This window comes from Lynx canadensis, chromosome A3 (assembly GCF_007474595.2).
Source record: "Lynx canadensis isolate LIC74 chromosome A3, mLynCan4.pri.v2, whole genome shotgun sequence".
NCBI classification, from domain to species: Eukaryota; Metazoa; Chordata; class Mammalia; order Carnivora; family Felidae; genus Lynx; species Lynx canadensis.
Window position 1 is genome coordinate 138372652 of NC_044305.1, and position 14572 is coordinate 138387223.

Here is a 14572-nt window from a genome sequence, read left to right on the forward strand (position 1 = left end):
TTAGCTTGAGTATTAGAGAAATGATTTCATTTTAAATATTAATTTCACACTTAGAAAGTTCAAAACAACAAAAGCCTGATAGTTTGTGAGGATTATTTAAAGTGACATCACTTTTCTCAGGGGACTGTAGTTAAGGCACAGTAGCGTGATACCTGCATCTATATTATAAGATGAAGAATTATGCTGTTGCCTTTTGATCAGTACATGTAGACTTCAGATTTGTAAAGCAGAATTGTCAACTTCTGAGAAACCTAGGAGGTAGCATAGTTGATTTTTCCCTCCCCCCCCCCAAAAAAAAGTTAATTACCAATCTTGGTTGGATTCTTCCTTGCCTCCCTGACATTTGACTGCTGCTAATTCACTGATTAATCTCATTAATGTGATTATAGTGGGATTTGGAGCTGGCTGCCATTGTTCTGTAGACAGTGCTATTCAGCCTGAGCACTTTGCCACCTCATTCAGTTTTGCTGTGATTTTTCAAAGGCTGGTTGAGTGAGCTATTGTGAGCAAGGCTCCTCTCCCTTTCCCTTTCAGCACCGGGAGCTGTCCGCTGCTGATAGCAATTACATTCAGCGGTGACTGACTTCCTACTAGTTTACTGGCAATGTGAAAATGGCTTACTTTCATCACCTTAATGATTGTGCTCCTTGAGGAAGAAGCAGGAGCAGCCTTTACGGTCACAATTGGGTGTTCTGAAGATGGTGGCAGAAAGGATATGCAATCTCAGTATTTTATTTTGCACATAAAAATTTTACCCTACTTTCCAAATCACCAAACATGATTTCATTAGAATTACGTGCATATGTACAACTGTGAGTGGAAAAACTATAAACACTAGGTAGACATGTTTTTTCAAGTGGAAAATATTTTTGTAATAGAAATTTATGTAATAATTGATAAAATTTTATTTTCGGAACCATGAACTAGGATTATCAAGATGAACCAGTAAGGCAATAAATAAGTGCACGTAAAACATAAATTTCAACTTCTCTTGAGCTAAACTTGCATCCTCCAGTAAAACTTAGGCTGATTTCATACATGTGAAGCTGACATCAAAGTTGAAGGCCCAATAATTTGTGACCGTGGATGTGTGATGTACCAAAATCCCTGAAGGAATGAAAGCACCTAATTTCCTTTTGGGTTATAAAAACAGCACAAGCATGATTTTAGGAAAATGTGAGCATTTTTAGAAAAGGAGCCTCTTCAGTATATGGTTTTCATTGTTCCTGATGTGTTTTCACGTAGCTTATTTATTTTTTACTGTCTTGAAAATATTTGTTTCATGGCTTACTACTGAATGCACCTGATGTTTTATGTCTGTTTTCTATGCCAATTTTCAATACGTTAGGGAGAAGAAATAACTTATTTTTGCAACTTCAAGGTTTTTTAAAGTTTCTCTATTCGTTAAAACTATACTTGAAATTTAGAGTCAGTAATGTGACTATTTGTTGATTTGCTTTTAGAAACACCTCACATGTGTGATTTAAAAATCCAAACCAGTCCTCTGTGAAAAAATTATTCTGTTGCCTAAATAATATTTTCAGAGTCATATGGGTAGATTTCCAACTCTACCTGTAAGATAATCTAATTTGAGGGAGAGGTATTGTTTAAGAAACACAGTATATCACCTAAAATACTTTGTTTACTTATTTCATATTTTAATGGCTATCTTTTTAACTTCAAACAACTTAACATTTTAATTACCCTTAAATATTTTATATCAAGAAACCCACTTAGTGTACTAAGAGGGATTAGCAAGGCGCTTTTTGGTAAAGACCGCCCTGCCCTGACATTGAAGTGTGGCCCATCTGGCTGTCCCCTTGAGTTCAGGGCTACAATTCCAATCAATAACCAGGTTTTCAACTGCATCTACTACCTAGCCATAAAGTCTGCCTTGACACAAAGTCACACCAGAAGTCTGTCCAGGAAGCAAATGAATGCAGATTCAGAAAGAAAGATCTTTATTTTTGGTAAATTCTTATAATCAAATTACTTCATATCATAATTTCATTGCAATAGTATTATTTGTTTTCTTACTTTCAAATTTTTAAAAGGGCCCTTTTCACAAATGTCTTCTTTTTGTCTTCTTTGAAAATATGTGTAGCATTCCTTAGAAAGGAGTAACAGAGGCTAAACTTGAACAAGACTTGCAAATGATTAACATATTTTTCAGCACGCCAGCTAAGTTTCATCAAACCACCTTCTTTACCACAACGTACACCTGGCACTGATCTATGTTTATTCCAAATTAAACTAAAGAGAAAAGATATTACAAACTTTAAGTTGTGTGTGTGCATAAAATTATTTTTTAAATTCTATTTTGCACTGGTGGGGGTAAATTGTATCCAAATATCATGTGTGGCTGATATTTAAAGAAAGGATATTTTTTTAAATTGGCACATACCACAAATTAGAAATCTTGTCTACAATGATCATAACTTGTACAAGAAATAATATTAAACTCTCTACTTTTGTAGTAATCTATTGTATGATTTTTCTGATATCAGATTATTTTAAGGTAGCAGCTATACATTTTCCATGAGTAGGCTGTATTTCAATGCAACATGGTTTCATTTTGGAGTATGCTTTGTGTCCTGTCCTCTCTCTCCCTCTCTTTCTCTCTCTCTCTCTCTCTCTCCCTCCCTCCCTCCCTCTCTCTCCCTGCCTCTCCCTCTCCCTCCCTCTCCCCCTCCCTCTCCCCCTCCCTCTTCCTCTCTCTGTAACTCTGTTCCTGTTTGTCTGTTTTTGCCTCCCTCTCTTCTCTCTGTGTCTCTTTCACACCTGCATTGTTCAAGCATACACAATGATTTTTCTATGCCTGTTTTCACAATGAAACTGTTTTAAGCTTTGACATCATAATGAGTCCTCAGGGTATCTGTAGAAGTAATCAGAGATGGCAGAGAAAATGTAAGCCAGGTGTTATAAAAGTAGGAAGAACGCACAAATGCCTATTTATTATGTGAAGAAATACTGATAAGCATTGCTGTGTCGGGCTGTTCTCTTGGAAAATTTTTCCTAAAATGTATCTCTTTAAAAAAAAATCCTTACTCCCCACGTGGTGATTATTGGAAAAGTTGGGAGGGGGAGGAAAATATTTTAGTCTCAGTGAAAGGGGTGTTGTGCTGTGAGAAGGCAGAATGGTACAGGATATTCTCCTAAAGCATCTCTAGCTCTCGCACTGCAGTGATTTCCAGCAGGGCTGGGTGGGAAGGGAACTGTAGCCTGTGTAGGAACCAGTGTGTCTGGTCTCAACACGTCAGGCAAGAGGCTCGGGATTTAGGGGAATCACCTCTGAAAGCTAGAATAAGGTGTTCTTGGGAACTTCAGACTTCTGCGCTGCCCACCCCCCACCCCCACCCCGACGGAAGCCACAGTCAGCATTGTGTTCTGTGGAAAGCCTGCAGTGGTTTATCACTGGTGGTGGTTCTGCCCCAGACTCTCCGTCTACACAGTGAGCTGACAGTGACAGCGCTGGAGGGTAGGGGCGGATGGAGCGGGGATGTATAGGGAGACGCGATCAACACGTGCCATGGGCTCTCCACAGCAGAAATAGCCCTGCATGTGTAGAGAAATAGACTGCGGAACGGGATCTCTCTCGATGGCCACCAACTCTTCTGCGAAAAGGTATCGCTTTCTCTCTATTTCAAGGCTGCATATGATTTATCTGCTCGTTGCAACTTCCAGCTCTTTAGAATTATTTCATCTGATCTCCCCAGCAAACGGTTGTTTCCCTCCCTACCTGTCAGTTCTTATTTGATGACAGATCACAGCACTTCTTAAAATCGCCTGGTTTGGTGTGCAAATGAGCCAAGAATGGGCTCCTTCTCCAAGAGAGCTAGACCTCCGGTATCACATCATCGTGGGCAGGCCCCCAGATACCTGTGTGCTGCTGGGTTGTCATTAAACAGAAGTCTGTGTCTGCAAGGCTAGCGTCCAGGGGGAGGAGTGGGAGGTGCTAAGTAGCCTTTGTGATTTAATGTGGACTTTCATAGTGGTGAGTGTTATAACAGAGGTCTGCAGACAGCGCGGTGGTATAGTTACTGCTGGACTGAAGCTTTATTGCTTGACCCAAGAAGCCATCTATAAAATCAGCACTTTTTTTTTTTACCGGAAAAATGCTAATGAAAGTCATGTATCTATGTTCCTTTCCGTATTTTGAAACCGTATCTGGTCTTGCCTTTGCAGATCAAACTTTCTCTGGTATTTTTTTTCCCTTCGAGCAATAGCGAGAGATGGAGGATGTTTGAACTTTCTTGGAGAGATAGTTTTATGTCTTTTGTTTTAGAAGAAAGTGATCACAGGAGCCGGTAGTGAGGCAGAACCCAGTGTGGTTGGCAACCCCAGGGACGGTGAAGACTCCGTTCAGTTAACTCTTGTGTGGCTGCTCTCCCCCTTTGCGGTCCAGCACAGGCTTCGGAACCTCTTTTTGTTTTGTTTGGATGTTAGGCACTCGCACCATGTGAAGCACTGCCTTTGGCCACAGTGTGAATCCACCGTAACATCAATGGCGGGAGGCGGGGGGTGCTTTTAGATCCACCGGCCTCCCGGGTGACTGTTCCCGGCCTGCCTCTGGTATTCACAGTTCCCATCTATTACAGTGAATACGGCTCTGCACATGATACCCATTCTGCTCCGGAGATTTAGGGGCCTGTGGGTACAATGTAAGAAACATACAGCACGCATCCCCAATCTTGTCTGACTGTGTTGCAAGCTTCATAAACAGGAAGGTTAGAAATGACTGGTTGAAGCCACAGCTATCCCTTGAAAAATACCTAGCGCAGCGCTGAAGTCCCCTCCCCGGGCTAGGATTTGGGGAAATGGATATGTTTGGTAGTTCTTAGAGAATGCAGCCCGACACAGGGTAAGTCAGCGGCGTGCTGGTGGTGCTGTGCGGCCATGGCCTCCCCGGGAGCCCCGCTCGGCACGCGCGACAGCCCGGCCGGCGTTTAGTGGTGTCAACTTATTAATTTCCATCTTCGACTTCAGGCCTGTTAGTTTCCTGTCTGAAAGCATTATTACTTTTGTCCATGTGGCAAAATAATTACCATACAGATGAGCAGTGGCCTGGCGTCTGAGCGCCGGCAGAGGGAAGATGTGCAGTGGAAAGTTGATTGGATGAACGCGGAACAAATGGTAGGCGTTGAGGAGCCCCGCAAGAGTTCTGGGGCCGTGGAGCGGGGTGCGGGCTTTTCTGGGTGAGTCCCCGACATGGAAGGCAGGGTGGCTGCCGTGGGGACGGCTGCCTGCCAGACGCCGGCCTAGCCGAAGCGGCCGGGGGCTGCAGCCACAGATCATGCGTCTGGACCACTCTGTTTTGCGATGCTCCAGGTTTCTCTTTGATGGTCCCTGCAGGTAAATATGTCCTGTCCTCCTTGTTGTTTCCAGAGCGGTGGCTCTGCTTCCCAAAGTGGAGCAAAGTTCAACTCCTCCTGGTCAGTAACAAAAGAACAGTCATTTGCTGCTGGTTTGGGGTGGGTGCTCCATCCATCTTCCCGTGCCTGGGTCTGGAGTGAAAATTCCCCGTTTAGAGATTCCTGTGCTCAGAAATGTACAGCAGCCATTATTCAAGGTGTTTAATTAATATTTGCCGGAACAGTGTCTCCAGGCCAGTAAAATTCGCGAACGCTGTTTCAGGTGAAGCCCAGACATAATTAGTTTTGACTGGTGTATATTTTTCCTGGCTGGGAAGGGGATTTTAGCCAATTTAACCAGCAACTTACTGGAGATTGTGGAAACCGAACTCAAGTTTCTATTGATCTGTACAATCCATAGATAGGAAATATAAAAATCAGCACAGCCTCTGATACTTTCCGTTCTTTCCGGGGGAAAGAAAAATTGGAAGCTGGTTTTACAAACCAGTCTTCTGAGTTGGGAAATAACGGTAAGCCTGCTGGAACCCCAGTTTTCCATTGTCACCAGTGACACACATTTCTTATATAATTCTCTGGCTTTAAGACTGCAGTATGGGTGTTTCAGTGTCTAGTTAAATATACTTCCTTCTCCGGGAATTCACTGATAAATAGTTCTCTCTTGTTTTCATAATTTCTACTCTCCTTAAAAGGTAAGGTTTTCATTTTCACTGACCTAATTATTTCGCGTGTTTCTAAGGTGGAACTTAAGTAGGAATTATTACCCTCAAACCGTCTATTGACAGTTTCTTAAATATATCACATCACTTCGTGATTCTAGTTTGCTTTTATTTTTAGGCTTTCTTTTCCTTTTCTCTCTTTCTTTCTTTCTTTTTTTTTTTTTTTTGAAAGAGTTGCTTCACTTTATTTAGCTGTTTGCTTTAGACAATGACAGCAACCATTTGACAGAAAATGCAACTTTTTGGAGGGTCATTTCTTGTGTTTAAAAAAAAAAACTCTGCCTTTCCGAAAAAAGAGAAAACTCTCTCCAGCAAACCTTAACCTCAACCTCAAACACAAGGTATCGGAAAACATATTAACCCTTTGTGGGAAGCTCCTGCCTGACGTTTGGCTTTGACCGTTTTCTCCTCGTGCTGCAAGTTTCTGAATACTCACACTGAGCTGATTATCCATTTATTTTTTGCATAATAGACGGGTCCTTTATTTTTGCATCTATGAATACATATTATAATTTTTTTCAATTTTATTTCTCAATTTGCTGGTAAACAAGAATGAGAAAACAGTTGACTTTTTTTTATTTAACTCAGCAGTATTGAACAGCAAATTGTTCTCAGATTCCTGAATCTTACCTAGAGGAAGGAAATATTTGTTCTTTCTCCATGCTAGATTTTATCTAAGCATTGAGCCAAGCTTTCTGTGATCAAAATGACTCCTTGTAGTTTGATGACAGGTTATAACTTTCTTGGGGCAAAACATGAGCATTAGTTTTTGCTCTCAATGTGTCCATTTACTAACAGAAGGGGACACTGGTGTGTCACCTACCAGTGTCTTCCTTTGTGCCCGGCTGGGTCTCAGAGTTGTAGCCCAGCTTGTTTTAAGGGCCAAAATTATGTCATATGAGTTTCCACTTGACAGACTCACTTTATGCCACTATCTGTCACATTAGCTCTCAGGCACCGTGGGGTTGGGAAGGGCTTGCCTTCAAAGACAATGAAAGAATAAAAGGTCCCACAGCTAGAAATATGGTGATGTGCACCTGCCTGGAAATGTGATTTCTAAGGGAATCTTTCTTGCTTCCCTCCTTCTTTCCTTTCTTGTTTCCTTTCTTGTTTCCTTCCTTCCTTCCTTCCTTCCTTCCTTCCTTCCTTCCTTCCTTTTTTCCTTCCTTCCTTTTTTCCTTCTTTCCTTCCTTCCTTCCTTCCTTCCTTCCTTCCTTCCTTCCTTCCCTCCCTCCTTCCTCCCTCTTAAATTTTTTTTGGTTTACCTCTACGGTTGGAGATCAACTTTGGAAAGAAAAGCAGCTTTCCATAGCAAATTTTTAAAGCAACGAGTGAGATGCCAAAACATTAGTGAAAGATCAGGCCCTCTCTGCCTCGCTGGGGAGGAGTGGTTGGTGCACAGGCAGCGGTGTGCCCTGAGGGGTCCGCTCTGCCTCAGGTGACAAGGGCCAGTCTCTGCCAGGGATCCCATTGATTGTGCATGAACATGGTGTAAATATTTTTCTTTCAAGAGCTTGTTTTTGGCCTTATTTCTTTAACATTGTATACTACGATGTATTTTTGCACTCCCAGGAGTACTCAATTAATCTCTTCAAGGGTTTTGTGAGTGAGCGTGTGTATGTGTTTCTAAACCGCCGATATGACAGTGCTCTGTGCAAGCTGAAAGCCCTTGAGCCATTGGGTTAATACGTGCGCCGTGTCAACCTGCTTTGGATATATTTGTGCACCCATCAATAGAGCTGCAAGGAACTTTATGGCTCAATATTACACACCGACTGCTTTTGGCTAAAGTCTGACAGCTCCAGTCTGAAATTGCTTTAGAGAGAATGTCCTTAAGCTTACTGGACATTCGCTTGAGATATTTTCAGGTTTGGAATGTCAGCTTTACATCTCTAAATCAAACAACTCGTGAATTAATAATTTATGAGGCGGGGGTTCTTTTTAGTGCATTGACAAAGATGTTCGTTCTAGGATTTCTAGTTTCAAACCCTGTTTTGGGTGGTATCTTCGTGCCATATCTCAACATAGACTCGTGGTGTATTTGGATGGCCCTCAACAGAATGGCTTTCTGAAGTCAGTATCACCTCCCGATCTCAGGGCCTACTGTACCACTCAGCCCTGAAAGGGATAGATAGTTCTTAGAGCCTGACTTCAAATCTGGCCCCATCCCCTGCCACCCGGGCACATGTATGCCACTAGCCTGTGCCATCTGAACAGAAGCTGAGAGCACAGAGCATTGTCGCCATGAAACAATGCTAGCCAGACTGGTTGTGGAAACAATCGAGTCTGCAGGGCACCCCATAGAGAGCCATCAAATCAAGTCTGCTCTGGAGCTGTCTGCTAGATTGTGAACATTCAGAAATCAATGCTGCATCTGCTACTGGACCCTCTGGTTCACTGAAACTCCCACCTGCCTAATGCATCTGGGCAAGAGCTTTTCAGAAACCAGTTTCCTTCAGGATAAATTTAATACGTCTTGAGGGCCAGGCAGAAGCAAATTGATTCTATCTTTGCACCAGGAAAACTCATAAACATCTGTAAGAACACAGATTTTCCACAACCCCCGGATTAGGGGCTGCGATTTTGTGAAACAGCCCAAGCCTACTCCCTTCATACCTCATGCCAGCATGGCATTTTTTAATTAGGAAGTTGATTAAAAAGGGCACGGTAGACCACGGATGTATGGTCCTTTGGCATCCATCCAGCTGTTTGTTGTCTGGGTCGTGGAAGGTACTAATCACCAGTTGCAGGGAAGAGGGGGAGATCGTCACAAGCCTGAAGGGTGGGAAGTTGCAATTGCCCTGATGTGTGTGCTGATGGCAGTTGGTCATAGCTTTACCCACGTCAGCCTCTTCTGCAGACAGACTTGCTGGCTTCCTTTATGACACAGTGATCATTTGCACTTTGGACACATGCTGTAACTGGGTGTATTGCACTGAGAAATTCTGTGGTTCCGGTCGCTCAGGAGTCAGTATGACAGGTCCTCATTTTTGCATTTTCCAAATACGAGTGTATGTTTGACCTCACATCCTGCAGTTTGGAGTGAATGGTGATAGTCGCCAGTGAGGGTTGTGCTGTTTATCTTTCAGGGTAACTGGGTTTTTTTCTTTTATTCTTGTTTCTTCTTCCTAAGGGAAATTCCTGTCTTCACTGGCTTTGTTTAGGGCTTGAAGTATATTACCAGAAGAATAAAATTTTATGCCTAATCGTAGTGTTCCTATGGCCAGTATGGTGTGAATGAGTTCCATGATATCAATTTACCCCTACCCATCCCACAGGTTGTGTTGTATGGGCACTTTCCCAAGCCCAAGTTCACCAAAGGAACAGAAAGAGACATCCCCAGGGAGCTCAGACAAGCCGCTGGCACCGAGGCCACCATGTCTGGGGCGGACATTAACTCGGGTCAAGATCAGGGGACACGACTTCCACCATGGGAATTTCAGCTGCTGGGGTCGTGATTCTTTCTTTTGTTCTTTCTCATGGACCCTACTTGCACATTTATCAATTATGTTCAGACTCTGCATTTTAGAAGAGTTTAGTTAACAGCCTAGCTAGAGTCAGTGACGAGGATGGGCAGCCTGGGGGCTCCCTCACCATCTTCTCCTGCAAGAAAAAAACATCAAAGTCAGTTTTGGGAATTGCAGGCATTGGTTCCTGAAACTCAGCTGCCCCTTCCTTCTTACCACTTGACTGAACACCTCATACAACGTGCACGCACTGAGAACCTAGTATGTCAAAAGAGCCAAAGAGGTGGAGATGACAGTTAAACTTCTGACCCACAGTGTTTCAGGGTGTGTGCGTGTGTGCGTGCGTGTGTGCGTGCGTGTGTGCGTGTGTGTGTGCATATGCGCACACACACACACATTTTAGTAAGTGTATATTCATGTATAATCTGTAAAATAAATATATAAATAGCTAATATTTTATATATTACATTTGCACAACACATATGTTATGTTACATATACATAATATGTTATAGATTATATTTATAGATTATATACAAATATATACTTACTTTAAATAAGTGTATATATACATATTTTTTTAAATATATATATTTCTGATAAAGGGCAGTCACAATTTCTTCCAGATCTACTTTCCCTTGAATATGTTTTGAAATAGAGTAAACCACTTTTCCGACTTAATGGTACAAGTGGAGTAAACACTGAGGTCCCTTCCTTAGATGATTAACACTTCAGGGGTCTGGGTGGTCATTCTGAGACTTAGCTCTCAATTACATAGCATTATATAATCACATTTCTTTACTTAATTAAATCTATGATTTGAGTTTATCACCTTCTTACACAAATCTAGAGCTCGAGATTTGGACTTTGTGTGGGTTCTGCGTCCTTGGTCCTCACTCATCAGAATTTCTAGGTTGACATCAGCCATCCTGTTATGGTGTGCAGTTAGGATGCAAACAAGTCTCTGCTTACCTGGGAATGCACGAAACAGTGAGCAAAATGCTGTTTTGAGGAAGGAGTGTTGGCAAATGTCAGCTGTCTGATTTGCAGTTTCTGAGCATCTCAAAGCTGTTGATCCCAGAGATCAACAACAGAACGTTTGAGTAGAGCGTGGTTAAGCCCCGGATTAGCAGCCGGGACCCAACCTCCCAGACAAACAGGAAGCTCCCCTGGTCCTACTTTCTCACCTCTGGCTTCCTCTGTGACATCAGCAGCCGGCACCACGCCAGCAGCAAGCCGCCCGGTTTGGTCATCCGCGGGCTCCCCACTGGCCGAAGAGGCATCAGAAAGAGGACAGGACAGTTCAAACTGGAAACTGGCCATGCATTTCCGACCATTCAGACGACTCCCTGCCACATTTCCACTGAGTCAGACCTGACTGAACATACCTATCTGTTCAGAATTAAGAATCTGTGATTAAACCCTACCAAAGAAAAGTAAGATTAGAAGCAGTGTTTTTATGGTCTCTCGGAGTCTGGGAATTTGAGTAGCTCAGTCGCTGCAAAGCTGCATGTCTTTGCTTAAAAACAGGAGTCAGGGGTTACACGAAGCAGGACGTGCTGGTGGATGCTGGACAGTTGTGTGTAACAGGAGGGGAATCTTAATAGTTGGCTCGGGTAAATTGCAGACTAATTTATGACTTGTTCCTTGGTTAACATGGCACATTTTGTACAGAATTAACCCTTGGAATTTTCCACTGAGTTTGTGTTCTAAGTCTATCAGTTATCTTTTGTTGTTCTTTTCATAATACCAGGAATAAGAGTGGAGGTAGTTTCACTGCCCAAATGTTTTGGTTTTTGGTTTTTGTTTTTTTTGTTTTTTTTGTTTTTTTTTTAATTAATATGCTGTTACTGGGGTTGTGTTAGCTCAAAAACAACCCTTTTCCCTAAGAGACCCACACCCGAAGTGCAAGCCAAGAAATGTTGTGTCTGTTCTCCAGGGAGGAGCTAACACACCTGTTTACAAATGGGCTGTGCCACCTGTTCATCTTCTTTTAAAGTTAATGATCAAAACAGTACCCGATCAAGGGGTCACTGTGACAGGGAAGGCCGTCACATTTGTGAGATGACAGGGGACCCCTCATTCCTCATCCATAACATTGCATATGTTTTAAATTTTGCAAAAGTTAGAAAATATACTCAGCCTGTGACGAATACTCCACATCTTGGGTATGATTGAATCATTTGTTTTAGCATACGCGTATTCCTGAGATGTGATGTTAGACAGTCAACGTTAGAAAAATGGGTCTCTCTCTCTCTCTCTCTCTCTCTCTCTCTCTCTCTCTCTTAAAAACATTCAGTGTGGTATCTCCACTCCCTTCCTCCTTCCTTCAACATGGCCCCACGTCCGTGCCCTTCTTCCCACTTAGATTCTCTCTGACTGGGGACTGTGCTCAATGGGGCCATTGACTGTAACTTTGGTGCAACACCATCACTGCTGGCTCGTGTCCCTGGATTTTCAGTTAGCAAAGGATAGGATCAGGAAGGCCAGTAATGAATTCCTTGACTGCTTTTGGAGGCTCTTCCAGAGATAGGCATGCCCTGCTGGTTTGATCGTAGCAGTTATGTTGCACACCTTGTACAAGCTTCTGAGGAATTCCTCAATCTATTGAAAATGGCCAATGACACTAGGAAACTTCTCTTTCCAATTAGCTTCTTGGGGGGGATTTTCACCAAATATTATCCACTGTAGTCATCTTTTCTTTTCTTTTCTTTTTTGTCCTTTTTATTTTCTCAGCGAGATTTGTTTGTCCATAGCCAACCTAGATAGTAACAGACAGCCCATGTGTGTCTTGGTGGGGTGGGAAGACCTCATCTCAGTTCACCTTCCCGATGATTTGGGGATGAATTTGAATAGGTCATTCCAGCGTTCTGGGTCCCAGAATCCTGGCTTCACATGAGGGGAGTGAACTCTGTCATTTCTCAGCTCCTTCCCCTTCTAACATTCTGTAATGGTGTTTGCCATTCTCATGCACAGCCTGCTCTGGGAAGGTGTCGCTGCAGGGTGATGGGGCTCCGCGCTGGTGGCAGTGCCCCTGACAGAGGGCAGCACCTCCCAGTCCTTGTCTGGGGTGCTGTTGCGGAGAAGAGCAGGAAGCAAGCCTAACACCAGCACCCTGGAAAATTTAGAGGAGGCATTATTTTTGATTGATGGGTCTAATCAAGGACTGCCAAGGTCAGCTGAATTTTCCCAGAACTCATCCAATCAAACTTCTTGATCATCTTGAAAAACCACTGGATCTTGTGTGAAACTCAAATGTGTAGCTGAAAACTGACTCTAAGTTGTTGTATCTCTTGATTTTATCCATTTTGTGACTATGGTCTTATTTTACTTTGGCAAGAATTCTCTTCTGGCCATTATAGCGGGTGAGTTGTCCTGAGAAGATTCACAGAAATGTACGTGCTGTCGTGGCTCTGTCATTCCTGCTTTGTTTCTGTTGACTCCATCAGATTGTGGTGGATCTTCTTCACCTGTCGTGATGGAGGAAGGGCAGTGTCTGCAGTTCATATCACTAGGCTTGATGCTTAAGGACACGGACCCGTTGGCTTTATGTCTCGCCTTTCCTTTCTGTTTACGTAGTAGTAACAGCCAGGGAAAGGCAGCCTAATCAGAACACATTTATAGCAGCTAAAATGTGTTACACAACCCATGTCCTACTTCTGGTACCCTGAAGCACCCAGAACGACACACAAGATCTTGTGGGTCTAGACGAACACTGGGTTTTTACCACCGTGCCCCATGGCACGTGGTCTTCCCCAGCTCAAAACAGTCCTCACAAAATCCTGGTGGAGTATACAAGAACATTAAACCTTCATGGGAAGGGAAATAAGAGAAACCAAGCCCATGGGCGAGGTTAGACAGCTCACCCTGTGCACACCTCAAACAGATTCCTCACCAGCTCACAGAAGCCGTTCCAGCCTCTCCAGATGTCTTGTACCAAAGAGCTTCCTTGGGGAAAATTCAACGGAAGATGTGTCCCACTTAATAAAACAATTCACTCTTTCAAGAGCTCAAAATGTGGAACTTCTAAGTTTTGGGCAGTGTTTCTCACACCAGAAGCAGTGGAGAAACGCCATGAGGGAAAGTCAGTGTGGGCATGCAGGGAAAGGGCAGTGGACACAGGCACGGAGAGATAGGAAGTGAAAGGAAGAGGAGATTAAAAAAGGGGGGGGGGACACACAGGCGGTGGAGACATGCCAAGAAGCACAGCTCAGCTCTTTGCAGCTCAGTCTTAAAGTGGGACATCGTACAGCTAAACCAACCAGCAAAGTCATACTTGCACAGGACCAAAAGTTCAGGAGTGGTTCTTTAAAAGTTTTTTATTTATTTGTTTTGAATATTTGTTTTGAACATGAGTGGGGGAAGGGCAGAGAGAGGGAGAGAGAATCCTAAGCAGGCTTCACACTCATCACAGAGCCTGACGCAGGGCTTGACCCCATGACCCTGAGATCCCAAGACCCTGATCAAGAGTCGGACGCTTAACTGACTGGGCTACCGAAGCACCCTAAAAAGTTCAGTGGGTTAAGTGACAAGCACCATTCCCCTCTTCATACAAATCCAAACTGTTTATATATTATATTGAAATACTAATGAAAATAGACTGCCAGGTTTTGGTTCTAATAACCAGGTTATAATAGGTTATAATAACCTAATACTTAGCTACCAAATGTGCCACACTGACTGCTTTACTTATGAACTATATCATGTAAAACCCACAAGAATCTACAGTATTGTAGGTATTCTTATTATCTCCATAATCATTAGAAGCAAAATAGCATATTCATGAAAGAATTCAGATTATTAAAGATATATACCGTTTAAGAAAACAAATCACCAAGTGCAACACTTTTGATTACACCAGAGTGGAATTGATGGCCCCCTGTATGTACAAGTTAGCACTTGTTCTGGCTGATGGCTAATGGCTTCAAGTAGACCCAGCACTTCTTTACTGAATGTCTATAGGGGCAAGCACTGAACTAGGGGTGCAGCATAGTCCTTGCCCTTATGAGCTGAAAATC

The 14572-nt window shown here is 43.0% G+C and overlaps 1 long non-coding RNA gene across 1 annotated transcript in view; it reads left to right on the forward strand.

The window, feature by feature from the left end:
• Nucleotides 1-3165: 3165 nt before the first annotated feature.
• LOC115509792 overlaps nucleotides 3166-14572 on the forward strand; it is a 107557-nt gene continuing 96150 nt past the window's right edge. The window contains exon 1 of the long non-coding RNA XR_003967499.1: nucleotides 3166-3624. This is a non-coding gene — a long non-coding RNA (uncharacterized LOC115509792). The remainder of the gene's footprint in view (nucleotides 3625-14572) is intronic.